Consider the following 16808-nt stretch of genomic DNA (forward strand, 5'->3'; position numbering starts at 1 on the left):
GCGGGACGCACAGATGTCGGGCCCGCGAAGCTTGTTAAGTCGACCGTGCTGATCGATTGAAAGACCCGGCGAAGCTTTCAGTTCAATATAGTCCTGCACACGCTTGATGCGTACTGCGGTCGTAAGCGATTCCTTGCATGTATACGTCAATAATTGCTGTCACATGAATTCAGCGTTCCTAGCGTCGAGTTGGAAATAAACTCTGGAAGGAAATGAAACGAAATCTAACGATATGTACCGAACAGTCTCGATGGCATGTGTCGTGGTGTTCGCATGGTGGAAGGCGCAGCACCGTCGCAGCCCCGTCGCAGCCTGCAGTGTGTGCGATCGACAGCGGCAGCCGTTGTTATGAAAGTCCTCTCGGAACCCCTGAGCGGCAATATACGTCGGTATATACGAAGAAATTAAATTTTGCGGCCTTTCTTTGGCGGTGTGGAGGGAGAGTAATGTGGTTACTGCTTTTCTTTTTCTTTTTTCTTTTTTGCATAAAACTTGTTATCCTCTTCCGGCTAATTGTTCAGTTTTATTACGCTTTCCTGGTGGGTTAATTGCGCTGGAATTGCATGTTCTCACGTCAGCTCGCCCTTGATATGTCTTCCCATGGTGCACGATCACGTGTGTGTGTGTGTGTATGTGTGTGTGTGTGTGTGTGTGTGTGTGTGTGCGTGCGCGTGCGCGTGCGCGTGTGCGTGTGCGTGTGCGCGTGCGCGCGCGCGCAGTCACGTGTTGCGAGCGAAACACGCGTGCAGCACTGAGTGAAACGTGATCCGCGGTGTAGCCGAAACGCCCGCCGCGCTGCCAACCTTCGTTGCAACCACAATGGGCCATTCATCCTGACCATCACTTTAAACGAGCTGCGCGCATCTTACATAAGCCTGCATGCCGCTCCGCCCTTCTATAGGCCTATAGCCCGTCTTCGAACGCACCCGACCTTGCATGCTCCCTCGACGCGACCCTGCTTTCAGGTGCTCTTGGCGAGTCATTTCAGCGCGCAGGGCCTAAATGAAATTTCTCTTTAATAAAGGTCCCGCGCACCCTTTCCCTCTTTCATTGGCGACGAAGATCGGTGCAAGCATGTTTCATGTCGCGCGCGCGTGCATGCATGCGTGTGTGTTGACGCGCCCGGGCCCGTGGTGTATCATCGGCTCTTGCTTTCTTTCGCGGCGTTCGGTGCATCTCACGTATAGTCCGTGCCCACAAGAACTGCCCCGGCCGGGTTCGGTGGCGCAACAAGAGTGCATGCTCGCTTGCTTGCTTCCTCGTTGATTAGCAGCCATGATAAATGCCCGGCTAAATTGACGCCGAGCTCCAATATAGACCGGAGCTGCATTAATTGGGACGCCGCGCTTAATTAAAAGCGCAAACGAGTTGCTCCTCTCGCCAACTGAGCCAGGTATAATGATAATACCGCTCGCCACGAAAATAAAATAGAGAGGGGGGGAGGGCTGTATACGCTCGCCGTATAGAGTATAGTATACTATGCGCCCGTGGGTTCTTCTTCCTATCTCCGGTACTCATCTGCTGCTGCTGTTGCCGGCCTGTAGTGCCTCGCTTGACCCTCTAATGGTTTTCTCTCTGCTTGCTTCGTTCGGCGTGTTCCTCCCGAGCCGCCTCCTTCCCCACCTGAGGTTCAATTTTTTTTTCTTTAACTTCTCATTTCGCCTCTCATTCGCAACAACCACGTCTTCATGAGCTACGGCCCGACTCTTGTGTGTGCGTATGTGTGCGCGCCACGCGGTCATGGGATCTCCCACCCACTTTACCTCCCCCCCCCCCCCTCGAGCGTGCTCTAAGCGATGCCTTCTCGTTAATCGGCTTTCTTGCCGTGCGCGCGCGCCTAGGGACCTGCGTGCGTTGCAGCCCACGACGCCAGATTTCGTGCGCGGACCCGAGATGAGGCAGGATGTGCTTTCTTTCTTCGGGTGAATTTTTCTTGCTCTCGTTGCTGTCGTTATTATTCTTACGATGTTAATGCCTCGCTCTCCTGGGGCCATATCGCGTGGCTGATTAGCATAAAAATGTCCTCTCTAATGGCCTCCTCTGATTACTTTTGTCAACATGTACGCGGGAGTCCGTGTTGTCGATTGTGTGGTGCAGGTTTGCCCCCCCTTTGCGCTCGCTCTCCGACATGTTATCCAGGGTGTGCACAAAATGAAGGTCCTGCCGCGGTTTACAGTGCGCAAGCTTGTAAAGAGGGGCAGCTTGTTTCTCTTTTCTTCCCCCTTCCCTTCCTGCTTCGATGGCACGCTGTCAAGCGGGCATATTCCAGAATGTTCTTCTTTTTTTTAAGTACCGACGTAACATTTCTTTTTACTTTTTTGCATTGAATGAAAGTTCTAAACATCAAAAGCTTAGAAAAATCATTCTTGCTAACCTGAATAATTTGCTATAATAGTTTTTCAACGAAGCACTTCTGGCTTCGCTTCTTAGGAAGTGTATGCGTCATGACGCAGAAGCTGGCCATGTGCGAGTGGGACATCGCAACGTTTCGACAGTCGCTCCGCCTCGCTCGGTTGTGCGGCCCGATGTAGCAGCACAAACACGTGAAAAAGAAAAGTCTACGAAAATGTCCTAACGGCGCTATTTTTTTTTTTTTTTCGCACCTGGACATGCCAAATTGTGCTATACGCAAGCGTGTATGTCGCTTAGGTGCGCACGAGTATATACATGGTCTATTCGCTTTTCAGTACAGGCAGTGTACGCGGTCGTCGCTTCTTGCTGTTCCCGGATGCGCACGATCTCCGCGTCAGCGACGCGTGGATGTCCCTGCAGTGGCCGACTTCATCGAATATAGTTGCCCAACCTTGTAATAAGCGGGGCAGTTTATCATTAAATGAATCGCGCGGGGCATTAACGTCCTCCCTCGGCCACTTATGTAAACTAGGTGTCCCGTTCTGAACGCGTGTAGCGCAGGGAGCAACCAGGATTGCTTCCGCGCTCATGGCGAAGAGTCACCGCGCCCTCGCATAGGTATATACGTGCGTTACGCTCGCACTGGCTGATTTTGTGTTTTCTTTCGCGACCGTCGCTTATTACGAGCGCATAGACCTCGGTACGCTCTGTGTCATTAGCTGTGCTTGTATGCGCTTCCTCGGTACACCTCCGAGCATGGCGGCCGATGGCTTAGCGCGCGGAGCTGCAGTGTCGTTGACACAATCTTGATGGGAGGTTGCCATTCGGCATAGGCAAACGTGCTGTGCGCATGTGCAGTTTGGACTGTTCTGGCATACCATCGACGTATTGCTGTAAAAGATGTGAAAGGCGTTGCTGGTGGTGTCTATTTGTGATGCTGTATACTCAATCATGATGCTCTAGAAACATTTTTGTGTGTGTGTGTGTGTGTTGCACGATTCTTCCCTTCAAGAAGGAAGAAAAGGTAGAGGGGGAAGTCGCATAGGTACCTGCGCGACAGTTACATCGCTGTTACGTTTAAACTTTCGTTTACGTTGTTACGTTTAGACTCTTAAACCTCGGCGAAGGCTCTCAATCATTTCACTTGCAACAAACGATTGACGATCTAGAATATATCGAAGTAGGTTTCAATATGTAGAAAACTAATGTAATTTTCAACAGCTTGGTAAGAGAAGGAGAATTCCTGATTGGTTGTCAGCCTGTAGAATTTGTCCAAGAGCACGTTTATCTGGGCCAATTAGTCACACGGAAGCCGGATCATGAGTAGCAAATCTGCGGAAAAGTAAAAATTGGTTGAAGCGCATACAGCAGGCACGCCCACGTCAAGGCCGGCAGATTACCGTTATCTTTGAAAAGTACATTCATTGCGTTCTACTGGTATAGTAACATATGGGGCAGGAACTTTATAGGTTAATAAAGAAGCTTGGGAAGAAGCTATATGAACTGTGCAACGAGCGATGAGACAGGAAGGCAGCGGTGTGGGTCAGAGGGCAAACGGCGATAGGCGATATTCTAGAGATTAACAAGAAATGAAGTTGGGCAGACCATGTAATGCGTAGAGCAGACAACCGGGGGCCTATAAGAATTTCGAAATGGGTGTCAAGGGGAGGAAAGTGCAGTTGAGGACCACTTGATCACTTGATCGGGGAGCCTTCGGTCCCCCCAATCGAGTTCCTCAGGACACTCTAATAAAGTTCTTGTCACTGTCACTGTCAAATCAGGAAATTTGCAGGCATAAGGTGGAGTCAACTGCCGCCAGACAGGGGCAGTTGGAGTTCGCTGGGAGAGGCCTTCGTCCTGCAGTGGGCATAAAACTGGATGATGATGATGATGATGATGATGATGATGATGATGATGATGATGATGATGATGCCCGGGGTAGTCATGACCGTGACTTGTCACGACATGGTGTTAGTGTTTCTGTGGCCGGACTTCCAAGTCCGCCACTGAAAGCAGTTGTAACAAATATCGACGTATGATAGCACAGGATGCTCTAAACTTAGTACAGACGCATTGTATCTCGGCGTCCTTTTTAGTGCGGGTCTTCGGTGAGGCATAGAAGTACCGATGACGTGCACTATACGACCAGCGTTTTTATTCCGTCGTGCTTAAAGTACACTGCTCTTACCTCCTGGGAGGCAACGAGTTGCCACCCTTTCTGGTGTTTGAAGTGTACACGCATGTGTCCGTATTCGTTCTCCCCGTTTCCTCACGTTCGTTCTCTTCCTCATCTCGTCTGGCTGGTGACGCATTCTTTCTCCGGGGAGGGCGCTGCTTCGCTTTCACGCGCCGGCGGTGGCGCGCGTCCAGCCGCCATGATTGGTCGCGCTTGGCAGGTGATGCGGCGCGCGTCTCCCCCCCAAGTTCGATCGGCGCGCATCTGTCGGCCGGGGCTCGTCTCTCCCGGCTCTTCCCTCTGCGAGATGACTCGCGAGATGACTCGCCTCGCACACGTCTCTCCGTGTGCGCTGGCCAGCATGCAAGGGTACTTCTCGGCGTGCTTCCCGGCGGTCGTGTAGATTGGTTTAGTTTTAAGAAACGCCACGGCCGCCTGGTTGTTAGCCAACGTAGTTCAGCGGAAGTCTGTGGGATAAAAATAGTCCCATTATTCCAAGCTCTGTCGCAACTGGTAGAGGGGGCTTCGTAAGCCCGGCAATATATACTCGCAAGTGCTTATCACAAAATGGGGTGCTCCTTGGGCTTCTGTTATATATATTCACATTGGAAGTTTCATTTGAGAAACCAGACTCAACCGAGGCTGCTCGCTTTGTAATGCCGCGTGGTTGCAGTGTGTTGTGTTGAACATTTCGTCTTCCTCCAATATAGCCGTAGTAAAGAGGTAAAATGAGCAAGCAAATACTTCCGCCGTATAGCGCCAGAGAGAAGAAAAAAATAAATAAAGAAAAGCAAATGGAAAGCACAGAGTCCACAATAGACTGTTTTCTCTTCAACTTGTGTAAACACTGTAAATACACTTCGTGTCTCAACGCAACGACCGTGGCATCTTATTCTAGATGGTGCAAAGGAGAATTGTCTCGTTTGATCATTAATGGGACATTCATGGGGTTCTTAAGGTTTGGTGTTCTGGATTTTCTTACAAGACAAAACAATAAGGCGTCTCGTTTTCGATCTCCGCGAGCGTTTGCGCTTGCATACGGCAGTCGCATGCTAGTTTACGTTGACAATCGTGTTCATGTTTGGACACTCTTTTTGGAACCAAGCACACCACTTCTTTTTTATTGTCACTTCAGATGCTTTAGTGAGCGAAGCGGGCAGCGGGCCTTCTGAAGCGTTTTGCTTTCCGTAAACCTTTTTAAATGTGACTCACTGTGATCCTCCTTTGCCTCTCATCTATTGATGCACCATGTGTTTCATTCAAGCTTCCTATCGACCCTTTCACTGTTTACAAACATTGGCCCTGTATACGACTTCAGGTTTTTCTCACCGACGTAGCCCGCTAAATCTAGCGAGCAAGAAAAGCATTGGCCGCTATATCAAGTAGGAGCAGTGCGTTAAAATCTAAGCCCGCAGATTTTCAACACTTTTCCTCTGTACATAACGACAATTTTACAAGTCAGCATTACCGCAAGTTATACGAGAACTTTTATGTATTAACATTAAGGCGTAATGCGCATGTCTTTTTTCTCAAAACTTAAAGATATACCTTCCGCACAGTGGAAGAACTTAAATATGCGCCTTGTGTTCCGGCGCAGCAGTCTGATGAGGCCCGTGACCGGAAGTTCCTTGAGGCCGCTCTCTCGCTGCTGTTATCATGCGAGTGAAACTGTCTATAAGGAAAACGTATTGCGTTTAACCACTATGGGAACGATAGCATTCGGATCGGAATTCGTTGAATCGAGCGCTCTGCCATACAGATTCGCTTCCGACCCTATGTGAGTTGTAGTTTTCTTCTGCTCGGATCTCTAATTATCTCCTACCTTCGCGTATGCACGCGACTGGCTCAAGCAACTGCGCATATTTTTAAATGTTTTCCCAACCCGCCCGCGGCAGCCGCGTTTAGATGGGGCCGAAATGCAAGAACGCCCGTGTCCCATGCATTGAGGGCACGTTAAAGATCCCCTCGGGGTTCAAAAGTAATATAGAGTCCTCCACCACGGCGTGCCTCACAATCAAATCGCGGTTTTGGCAGGTAAAACCCCAGAATTCAACATGTTTTCAGATTTTATACAGGCTTCATCAGTGTCATGCAGATGATATGGCGCTGCTGTCGGTAGTGGCGATTATTTTGTCGGCTCATTATCGGCGTTTACGAAAAAGAAACTTACTCTTCTGTAAGTTCGCCGTGCCTTATACAACGGGTGGGGCGTTTATGGCTGCAGCTTAACTCGTGCAGTAAAACGTTTTAGTAGTGTGTCGTGACTGCACGTACTATGGCGGAGAAAAAGAAAAAAACCCGTCGAAAGTCGCGGCGCCCTCGAAGGAATCAGCCATACCAAAGAGACGGAAACTAACGGAGTGGAAGCACTAGATTTTGTTCTTGCTAAGCTTGTTTCAAATGACGTCCGGACGCAGGCTCTCGCATTCATTCCTCCCTTTCCGTAGTTTAGCTAGCATCGGGCATGTAAAGTGAGGAGCGCGTTATTAGGCAGTTGGTTAAGAACATCTCTACCGCGAGCCAACTGCTCGTGGTAGTAAAGGATAATAATTTTGCTGCCGCGACGGCTCAGTGACTACACGACTTTGCTCTGTGGAACACGAGCTCGCAGGTTCGGTTGCCGGCCTATCTCGATGGGGGCGGACTGCAAGAACGCTCGCGGACCGTGCACGTTAAAGAAAACTCCATGTCGTCAAAATTAATGCTAAGCTCTCTACTACGGCGTCCCTCAAAACACGTTTTTACAGTTTGGAGACGTTAAACAGCACCATTTATTTTAAATTAAAAATGTTTTTGTTGTTGTTTTGTAAAGTGCGCTTTACCTCACGAAAGGTCTTATTGCAAAAAAGCCAGACTTCGGAAACGTTGTCTTAAAAGTATGAGGCCCGTGCACGCGTTCAACGATTTTCGTTTTTTGTGGTCTACTTTCCGTTTTATTTGAGAACAGATTCGGCTCTCTTCTGATTTCAGTAAAGCCTGTTTACGAGCGCACACACTTCAAAGAAAATTAATGTTTTTTTTTTTTCTTATTTTGCCACTGAAACGAGCTACATCAAAATCGTGTTGTGCCGAGTCCTGAGTACCGAACCATAATCCAGCACGTGAGCTGGTGTAACATTTTTTTTTTTTTTTATCCAATCATATTTTGATCTCGCCTTAGAGCGCGGCCTGTTTTTTGCTCTGCTACGTGCTGCGACCAGACTGCAACCACTTGTCCGCCTGAGTCAGAGGCCCTCTGCCCCGTCTCCGTTTTAAATAAAAGACAAATTGAGAGAGGTGCACATGGGGGGTTCCGTGGAAGCGGGGTGATTTAGTCGGTGGCGGGGGACGAGTGAGGTTTATGTTTCCCTAAAACAACTCTCCTCGCCTTGCCCAGTGAATATTGATCCCGTGTCCCCATACGCGCCAGCCTCTTCCCGAGCGGATTAAGTCGCATTAAGGGCGGATTACGAGCGGGGCGGGGGAGGGGTTCCCGAAAGCACCTGCTCGGGAGATTATACTCGAGCTGTGTTTGGTTGAGAGGGTCAGGAGAGGGGGGGGGGGGGGGGGGGCGTTTGCGGGTCGGGGGCGACGTCAAAGTACGTGGAGGGGCGCAATTTCCGATCGGCCTCCTCTTCACTCTCTGCACGCGACTCTCTTGGCGCGTGACGGCAGGCGTCGTGGGGTTCTGTCCCTCGCTATTCTTCACTGCCCTCCCCCCTTCCCCGCCAATCACGCCCCTCTCCCGCATAGCGCGTGCCGCTCGCTTCTCTGCCGGCGGCGGCGGCGTATGCGCCCTCTTTGTTTCCTCGTTACTCGAGGGTGATGTAAGCCGGGCGTTGCGTTTACGTGGTGTGTCGCGAAGGCAACGCGTCGTCCATCGGCCCGTAATAGGCACGCGCTCTCTGGCGCGGGTTAATCCGCAGCCCGGTGGAGGCCCAAGCGCGTCGCCCAGCGGTGCAGGGGAACTGCAGGCGACGCCTTCGCACGGCGACGTACCCGGGTTGCGTGCGGAGGCTTCCTCTGAGAGATCCGTGGCGGCAGAGAACACGCGCGGAGATTTACTCGGTTTGCGCGTCGACGCTCTCCGCGGTGTACAGCGGTTGCGTGTTGCAGACCGCGGCGCGGCGTTCTTCTTTGATTTGCAGTCCCTCGTGCTGGCTTAATTCTTTGTGCGTGTCGTTTGTTTTCGATAAGAGCTGCGTAGTTTATTGCTTGTGATTGGCTATTGCTTATAAGTAGGTTCCGTTTGATATACGCTGACCGAAAACGTCTTTTGCTATGTTTGGATCGTTAGTGACGGAGGATGTCGCCGGCTCGTTTTTGGCGAGAGCACTTTAGGAAGGAACTAGTCGGGCTTGATTTTGGACGTATGTGGTGGCGAGCCTATGTAAAGTGACAGGCGACGTCCTTGACAAGCCATCTTCATTTCTGCTGCAGCTTCGTGCCAAGAGTAGCCCCTGTAGCTTTGCGAGCAAACAATGAGGGCGTAACTTAATTGTTTTGGAAAGCTTTCTTTTTGCCCTGGCCAATACACGACCGTTTTCTTGACCCGAGCTAGCACGAACGACGCACCACGTTCCAACTTGGCCTGATTGCGCGGAAAGATGCGTCGTATTCTTAATTCGCCTTATGAGTTGGGCACCCTGTCCAGTCCGAACACAGTTTCACATCGAGAAAAATTGGAACAACTTGTTCGCCTTTTTTTCTGGCCACAGAGAGTATATTTGTACAAGAGGAATCGGTGGAATGCTATTTGAACAAAAGAAAGAAAAAAGAACGAAACTAATATAGTAGTTAAATAATTAGCAATTGGTTTGATGAACTATCTACAACTGAAAACTCGCTCCAGCGTATCAAAAACGCTACAATAGGCTTGTGGAAATCTTCCCGCGCTTAAATTTGAGGTTGTAGGAATCACACTCGGCGTAGCAGAAATGATACGTACGGCATTACAGGGTTAAGACGTGGTTCTTTTGCTTTGCGACATTTGTGTGTGGGAATGCGTAGCACACCACGTAACTTTGCGGCGACTTTCCGCGAACAGGGATTGATTCAGGGATAGGACCTCACGGCGTTCATTTCCAAACAGTCGGACAACGACACTTTTGTACAGTCGGGAGCAAAAGTCTAGAGATCACGGCGTCATCATTTTTTTTTTCTATCAGCCGTACAACGCCGAATTACCTCAGTTCGCTGCATCGCGGTAAAATAGGCGTACGTAGGCTGTACCGGTTGATGTCAGCCCGCATGCATAGGCTGCGAAGAAGAAAACATTATTTTTTTGTCGCATCCGTGGTTATACTAGACATTTGAACATGACTGTCCATAACGGATCTGCCTCTGCTGGCCCTGCCGACAAAGACCGCCGAATACCCGACGTTTTCGGTATATACAGCATTCGGCGATCCCCCCCCCCCCCCCCCCCCCCCGGGATGCGGGCAAAAGAACATCGCTGGTGTAGGACACGGTGGCCTGCTTTGAATTGAGTGCGCTAAGGACAACGCCATGACGGTATACCGTGCTGTGTTTGCTGTAGTGAAACACCGCTCTGAATAAACGTATTTGCTTATTTCGATAGGCATTATAATCTGCTATTTAAAATATATGCATGTGGTACAGATACGACATGCTCGTGCATGTACTAGCGTATAACGAAACACTGTCAACGTATAGCAAGCGCACTGTGTGTAGATGAAGTCATGGCGAGACGCGACATACGAGATAAAAACAATTCTTTAAACACAGCTTTAACAGTTTTTAATGAAGTAAAAAACACTGTGTAAAATAATATATGAGGTAAACAAAGATTTATTAGGGAAGGATGCGTGTTCCTAAAGATCATGTAGTGCGCTGTATTGCAGTTCTTTTTTTTAAACAAGTGTGCGTCACGTGTAATAAATTTTGTGCCCAAGCTGTTGACTCCGAACCCTAAATTTATACCTGATCCGTACTTACCTTTGCGTTAGCGTCTCGGCAGCTAAATGAGAGAGAAAAACTACACCGTCCGTCAGTACTCTATGCGTATTTCCTATCAGAACAGGAACTAAGAAGTAATGTGACGAGGATTAGCCTTGCGGGAAATAAACGAGAAGCTTCTCAGGGCGGACTTTGATAGCTCCCTATATCCGCCGTTCTTTGTCCGGGACGGCTCTGCAGAGACGATGCGCGTCTTCCCCGCGTCACTGAAGCCCGATTAGTCCGCCGTTCACTTAGTCCCTGCGAGACACTCACATTTGTCGTACGCTGCCGCGAGAGAGTGCGATTGTGAGGAGGAAGAGGCGCTATTTTCTGCAGCCCTTTAGGGAGCACGACTCAGCGCCTTGTACGCTGCCGCGCTCGTCGTCCGCTTCGCGCGGCGTCGGAGAGGAGGATGAATCTCCGGGCCGAGTGAGAGGGGGAAAGGCAGAGGGGGGTCGGAAAGGATATGTCTCCAGACGGCGGGCGTGGGCCAGCCAATGGTGGGGCCTCGGGCCCGATCGATAGCACCGCCTTATAACGTCACGAAGGAGTTTCACCTATCCACCGCGAGGAAGTCTCCCGGCTTTATTTATTGCGCGGGGATCCAGCGCTGCTTTGAGTATGTATCCCGTTGCAGGAAAGTCTTGGCCGCTAACCTTAAGTTTCCTTTTTTTTTTCGCTCTCTCTCTTCTTTCGCGACGCCGAGGAGGAGGAATACAGGAGTTTTCTAGCCAGGGAAGGTCTCCTGTTGAGTTGAGACCGAGAGAAGTTGATGCGTGTTATTCTCGGGGCCCCTGTCCGTCGGCGCCGCGCCTTTCACTCCCGACACCTATATATACGTACAACCACAACAGCAGCCGGCGTGACGTGACGGTGCGCTGAAAGACGAGCACAGCGCCTGCCTTCACTGCATGCGTGCAGGTGCGACATGAGTGACACGTGCATGGGCGCTCGGTGACGCGTCCTTCCCTGCACTCAGCAACGGCGCCGCCGTCGGTGTCTTTTTCTCCCGCGCGATTCTTCGAGAGCCTTTGCGAAACACGGGAGGGGCCAACGGACGTTGTGAGCTGCGCTTTGTTGTAATACTATGAGAACACCCTCTGACAACCGGTGCAAGATATGGGCGCACCAGCGGAGATCGGCAAGGATGCGGCTGTCCGATGTATACTTTCGGCGCCGAAATCTTGCGAGGCGCCGATCGGGCAGTCGAAGGTCGGGCTTGGATTCCGTAATTGGCGGTGTATAAATTCAGTTGTATACCTGCCCAGACTTCATCAAAACATCTTTTTGAAGTTTTGTTTGGCGTCCCATAGTCCGCTAAAGCCGGCAGCAATACGCCAAAAGTGAAGTGAACGCTTCCATTCACTGCGAGCTAGTCCGCAAGCTACTCTGGACCAGAGCCTTCTGCTCCGGAATTACTGATAGGTGTAAGTGGGAATGCAGCCTTAAGATCGCTTGCTGACGCTATATTTCCCCTCTCTCTCTCTGTCTTCAAGGGGGTCTTTTGGTGTCTGCCACTTCTGTGACGTTAATACGAAGTGTTCTGTTCTGTAACGGACGCAAGTCATGCGTGTTTCTCACGGCCATTATAGGAAAAATCAAGCATTCTTGCTGTTGCTTGCATGGTGCTCGTCAAGCTTTATGAACTCCACCGTTTTCTGTGTCAGTGCGAGGGGGGGGAAATAATTTTGAAAATAATTCCGTTTGGACAACAACCAGCTGCCTGTTGACGCTTGAGCGGGCTGCCTTAACGCGACCGCTTTTACGCTATTGCACGTTTCATCTTTCTACGCAGATCGTCTTAGTTCTCACTAACAATTTGCAAAAACTCCCAGTTTGCAACACTATAGGTCCACGATAGGAAATATGTCGGCAAGGTTACCCACGACTATATGCATATATCCGTATGACGAGGATGTGAAAAGTAAAGTGGTTGCTTCGTTATACCGATTTTCCGTCAAGTTGTGCCAACGGTACACCAGCGGCGCATATTCGCTGCTTTGCCGACCTTGCAAGTGTTGCACAAAAGCACATGCCCCAGGTTGCGTACGGCACGTCAGTCGTCGAGCGTGTCTCCGTCAAGCGCGACCACCTGCTTCGAAGCCATATATCTATGTAACGATACAGGAGTGCTCGCACCTGCGCTCTTGCCGATTTTGTGTACTGGCGTTCAGCGTTACTTCAGTGGCATTTCTGGTACTGCTTGCTTATGTATAGGCATCTGCAAGTGCGTCATTTCAGTTCGCACGAAACAGTTAAGCCTGAGTCTGGGTTGCAGCTCAATTTACGGGAGATCAGAATCTGTCCAGAATCCGAAACCGTATATCTTTCGGGCCAGCATTGGCATGTCCTTACTTTGAGATTGCCCACTACATATATTGCTCACCTCCCACGGTGCCAGAAGATACTGTGGATATACAAGGTGTTTTTTGTTTTAGCTGACCCAAATTTTTTAAAGTTAGAAAAATATAAATCACGGTAATGTTATGTTTACCATTCGAGTGTACAGATTGGTGGCCTGTAGATACAGAGCAATTGCCGTAGTTACGTGCGTAGTTAGCGAAGTTAGGGTAATTAACTTTCTAATTATCATTAATAGGTGGCTACAGCAAATGAGTACTTTGGGGCCCCTCCTCGACACTATCTATCCCAACGATTAAATATTGATTAGTGAATTCATGTGGGAGCTACGCAAACAATTAGTTCCCCTTGGCAGGCTCCTTGAAACCGAAACTGGCTGGAAAAGGAGCGTCTGTGCCGTCGATATCGCCGCCCCCCCCCCCCCCCCTGCCTTTCGTCACGTCTTCGAGGTCACCGCCGGTCCGGCCCGCGAGCAGCTTGCGTTATCTCGTTGCTGTCTGCGGCATTGGCCGAGTGCTTCAATGCCGGCAGTCCGCCAAATTTACTTCGTCATTCCTTTGGGCGTCGTGTGTCCACTTCAATGGACGAAATGCCGTTTCAGGGGCCCAACGGAATGACGAAGTAAATTTGGCGTACTGCCGGCATTGAAGCGCTAGGCCAACGCCGCAGACAGCAAAGAGATAACGCGAGCTGCTCGCGGGCCGGACCGGCGGTGACCTAGGAGACGTGACGAAAGGCAGGGGGGGGGGGCGACATTGACGGCACAGACGCTCCTTTTCCAGCCAGTTTCGGTTTCAAGGAGCCTGCCAAGGGGAACTAATTATTCGCGTAGCTCCCACATGAAATCCGCTATTCAAAATTTAATCGTTGGGATAGGTGGCGTCGAGGACGGGCCCCAAAGTACTCATTTGCTGTAGTCACCTATTGTTGATAATTAGAAAGTTCATTACCGTAACTTAGGTAATTACGCACGTAATTGCGGAAATTGCTATAAACCTATAGGCTGCTTATCCGTATACTCGAATGGTAAAAATAACGTTACCGTGATTTATATTTTTTCTAATTTTAAAAATTTGGTGCAGCTAAAAAAAAAACAGAGAAACTGCAGATACTTCTCCTATTCTTCCAAGAGACTTAATTCATAGTGAAAGAATGTATTATGAAAACATTCTCGTTAGAAAAAAAAGCGGCTCTTTATACACAGCTTGTTTTAAGGTTCTCTGCATAAAAAGTCGGAGTCAATTTAGTTCTGCAATGTTGCCAAAGCCCGATGTATAGTTTTATCGTAGTCCTTGTATACTACAGCGCCCTTGTATTTCATCTATGTGTTATGATACTATACTTTGCTGATAATTAAGTTTCTTGAACTGATTGGACAACCAGTGCCGATTTCTACTCTTTCACTTGCACTTCTGTTTGCTCCACCTAACTCCGCAGCTGTGGGGGAAGCCCAACTCTAGCTATGGGTAAATATACGTAATGATCGACGTTCGAATGCCCCATCTGGTTGTGGCTAGTAAACATACAATCGCCGTTAAAAGCTTACTGTGTGCGGGATGTGGGAAAAAAAGGACTTCACATCCTAGAAACCTCGGCATTATAGCGTATAGAATTGATAATGGATTTATGCATTTATACGTGTGACCACCTCGGTGTTTTCCAATCATTTAGAGGCTTCTTGCCTGAACTGAGAGGAAAATGAAGATACTGTACCTTACCTCGAAATCCTGGCCCCTCGATCTTACTAAGCTGATGAATTGTCTCCACGAGGCTGTCGTGTAACGTGGCGTTTATACTTCCTGGTGTTACCGCTTGCTTCCTGGTGGCGCCTGACGAGGTTTTTCGATCCGCCCGTGCATGGACGGCGGGCGACTCCCAGGACGAGCGCTCGCCGTCGTTTCGCCGTCGTCCTCGTCATCGCCGCGCGTGCGTGTTCTCCCATAGTGCGTTGCTCTCCCCCGTTTTGCGCAACTCTCCCCCCCCCCTTACATGTCCTCCCCTGTGTACCGACTCCCTCCCCTCGTGCCGTCATCTCGCTAATGGACATGTTGTGCCAGACCCTGCGGCTTGCTCTATGCTGGCTGCGCTTTTGTCGGAGAGAGGAAAAAGAAGGCCACTCGGAAATCTATTACGGGGGCCGCCGTCCTCTTCTGCGTCGTCCCTGGGGAGAGAGGCGTCCCCGTGTAACGAAGGCAGCCGCACGCGTCCGCGCTGCCCTTAAAGTGCGCATAGACTGTGCGGGACCGCTTTTGGCGATGAATATTGCAGAGAGAAGCCACCGGCGATGAGTCCTTGCCGCGAGCGGTTCGTTTAGCCGTTTTTATTAGTTTATTTTTTCCTTCGAGTCTGTAGGAGACTCGCCTCGCCTCCTCGTTTTGGTGTTGCTCCTGCTTCCGGGAGCGCTTGACACCGATGTGTTTGGATGTTCGATCGGACGTTGGCGTCCCGCGCGCTTGCACGGTCGCCGCCCTCTGTTTGGCGGTCGGCTCGCGCGTGTATACTCTACGAGGTGGCACTGGTATGTGAGAGCGGACACGTATATACGCATGCGCTGTGTCTCGCCCATTTCACGAGCATGCGCGTTCGCTGTAAATGGGGTGCATGGATCGCGATACTGATTGAGCTCTTCAGGCTTATATCAATACAACGTATATTGAAGGAGGGCAGGTTTTACACTTACGCAGTCGTGAGAAACGTGAGAGGGAACACGTATTCGCTTTTAAGCACAGGTTACTCCTGGCGTGTGTAATTATAACCCGACGTGTAAATTTTTCAACAAGCAGGTTTCCAGTGGAATATTTAGTCCCGCAGAACTTTTTTTTTGCGTGTGAGGCATAAATGTGTGCGTGTTCGGCCACTACGGTTTCTTGTAACCAATTTAATTGTTACCGTTCCTATTACTAGAGGGGGGGGGGGGGGGGACACGTGACTGTGAGACCCGCCATGGTTGCTTAATGGTATTGGCGTTGCGCTGCTATAAGCACGAGGTCGCGGGATCGAATCCCGGCCGCGGCGGCCGCATTTCGATTATGGCGAAATGCAAGAACACCCGTGAACCGTGCATTGGGTGCACTTTAAAAAAAAAACTTAGGTGGTCAAAACTAATCCGGAGTCCACCACTATGGCGTGCCTCAAAATCAAATTGTGGTTTTGGCGCGTAAAGCCCCGTAATTTCATTCCGTTCACGTGACTGTGAAAGGCCGCGGTTCCCAACTTCAGCGCTGTGATTTGTGAATCGTAGAGCGCTGAATTCTGGAGCCGCGGTTTGTCCTGTTGAAAATTGGCAAAGTAGTGTGATGCATGCACCGTTATGCGCGCATGAGCAATGCAGGCAACTAAGATTTAGAAAATAGCTCGTCAGTGTGTGCATATATATGTCGCTTCCTTTACTTTTTGGTCCAGCCATACTCGTCTTCCGCTTGAATTAAAGAAAGTGATGTTCATTTCGCACTCTATACGTATATGATAAGAGCATATTATACTAAAAAAAAAAGAAATGATAATGAAAGCTAACAGAGAGCTAGGTCAGCGGTGTCCTCTCGACACATCGCTCGTATAGCTTAATACGTGTTTAGTTTACATGTTGATTAATGCCATGTGTTTCTAAAACATGGCCCAGATTAGTTTACGCTGGGATGGAAAGCGGAAGCCGAGGTTATTCTGCAGGTGCGGTAGATAGCATTTTGCGGAAGGTACGCGCGTTGACACAATTTTCTCAAACGTATGCCCGCAGGGACCGTTCCAGCGGCGTTCGTATATACGTGTTTCCAACGGGGAAAACGTGGCAGTCTAGAAGACGCGTGTGCACGAAAGTTCAACACGCATGTTGGTGTATTCAGTCGAGCTTCCACGTGTTTCAGCAGTTACGCTGACACCCCTCTCCCTCCCCTGTCGTTCTTTATATTTAACTTTTGAGGGAAAGTTTTTTTATGGGAAAAACTAACGAAAGCAGTGCCAACTGGCATGTCTTCCAGTTCCT

General features: G+C 49.8%; 1 protein-coding gene across 2 annotated transcripts in view; it reads left to right on the plus strand.

The window, feature by feature from the left end:
• rg (A kinase anchor protein rugose) overlaps positions 1-16808 on the plus strand; it is a 346775-nt gene that overhangs the window by 201875 nt on the left and 128092 nt on the right. The window lies entirely within an intron of this gene.

This window comes from Dermacentor andersoni, chromosome 4 (genome assembly GCF_023375885.2).
Source record: "Dermacentor andersoni chromosome 4, qqDerAnde1_hic_scaffold, whole genome shotgun sequence".
In the NCBI taxonomy this organism is placed as follows: domain Eukaryota; kingdom Metazoa; phylum Arthropoda; class Arachnida; order Ixodida; family Ixodidae; genus Dermacentor; species Dermacentor andersoni.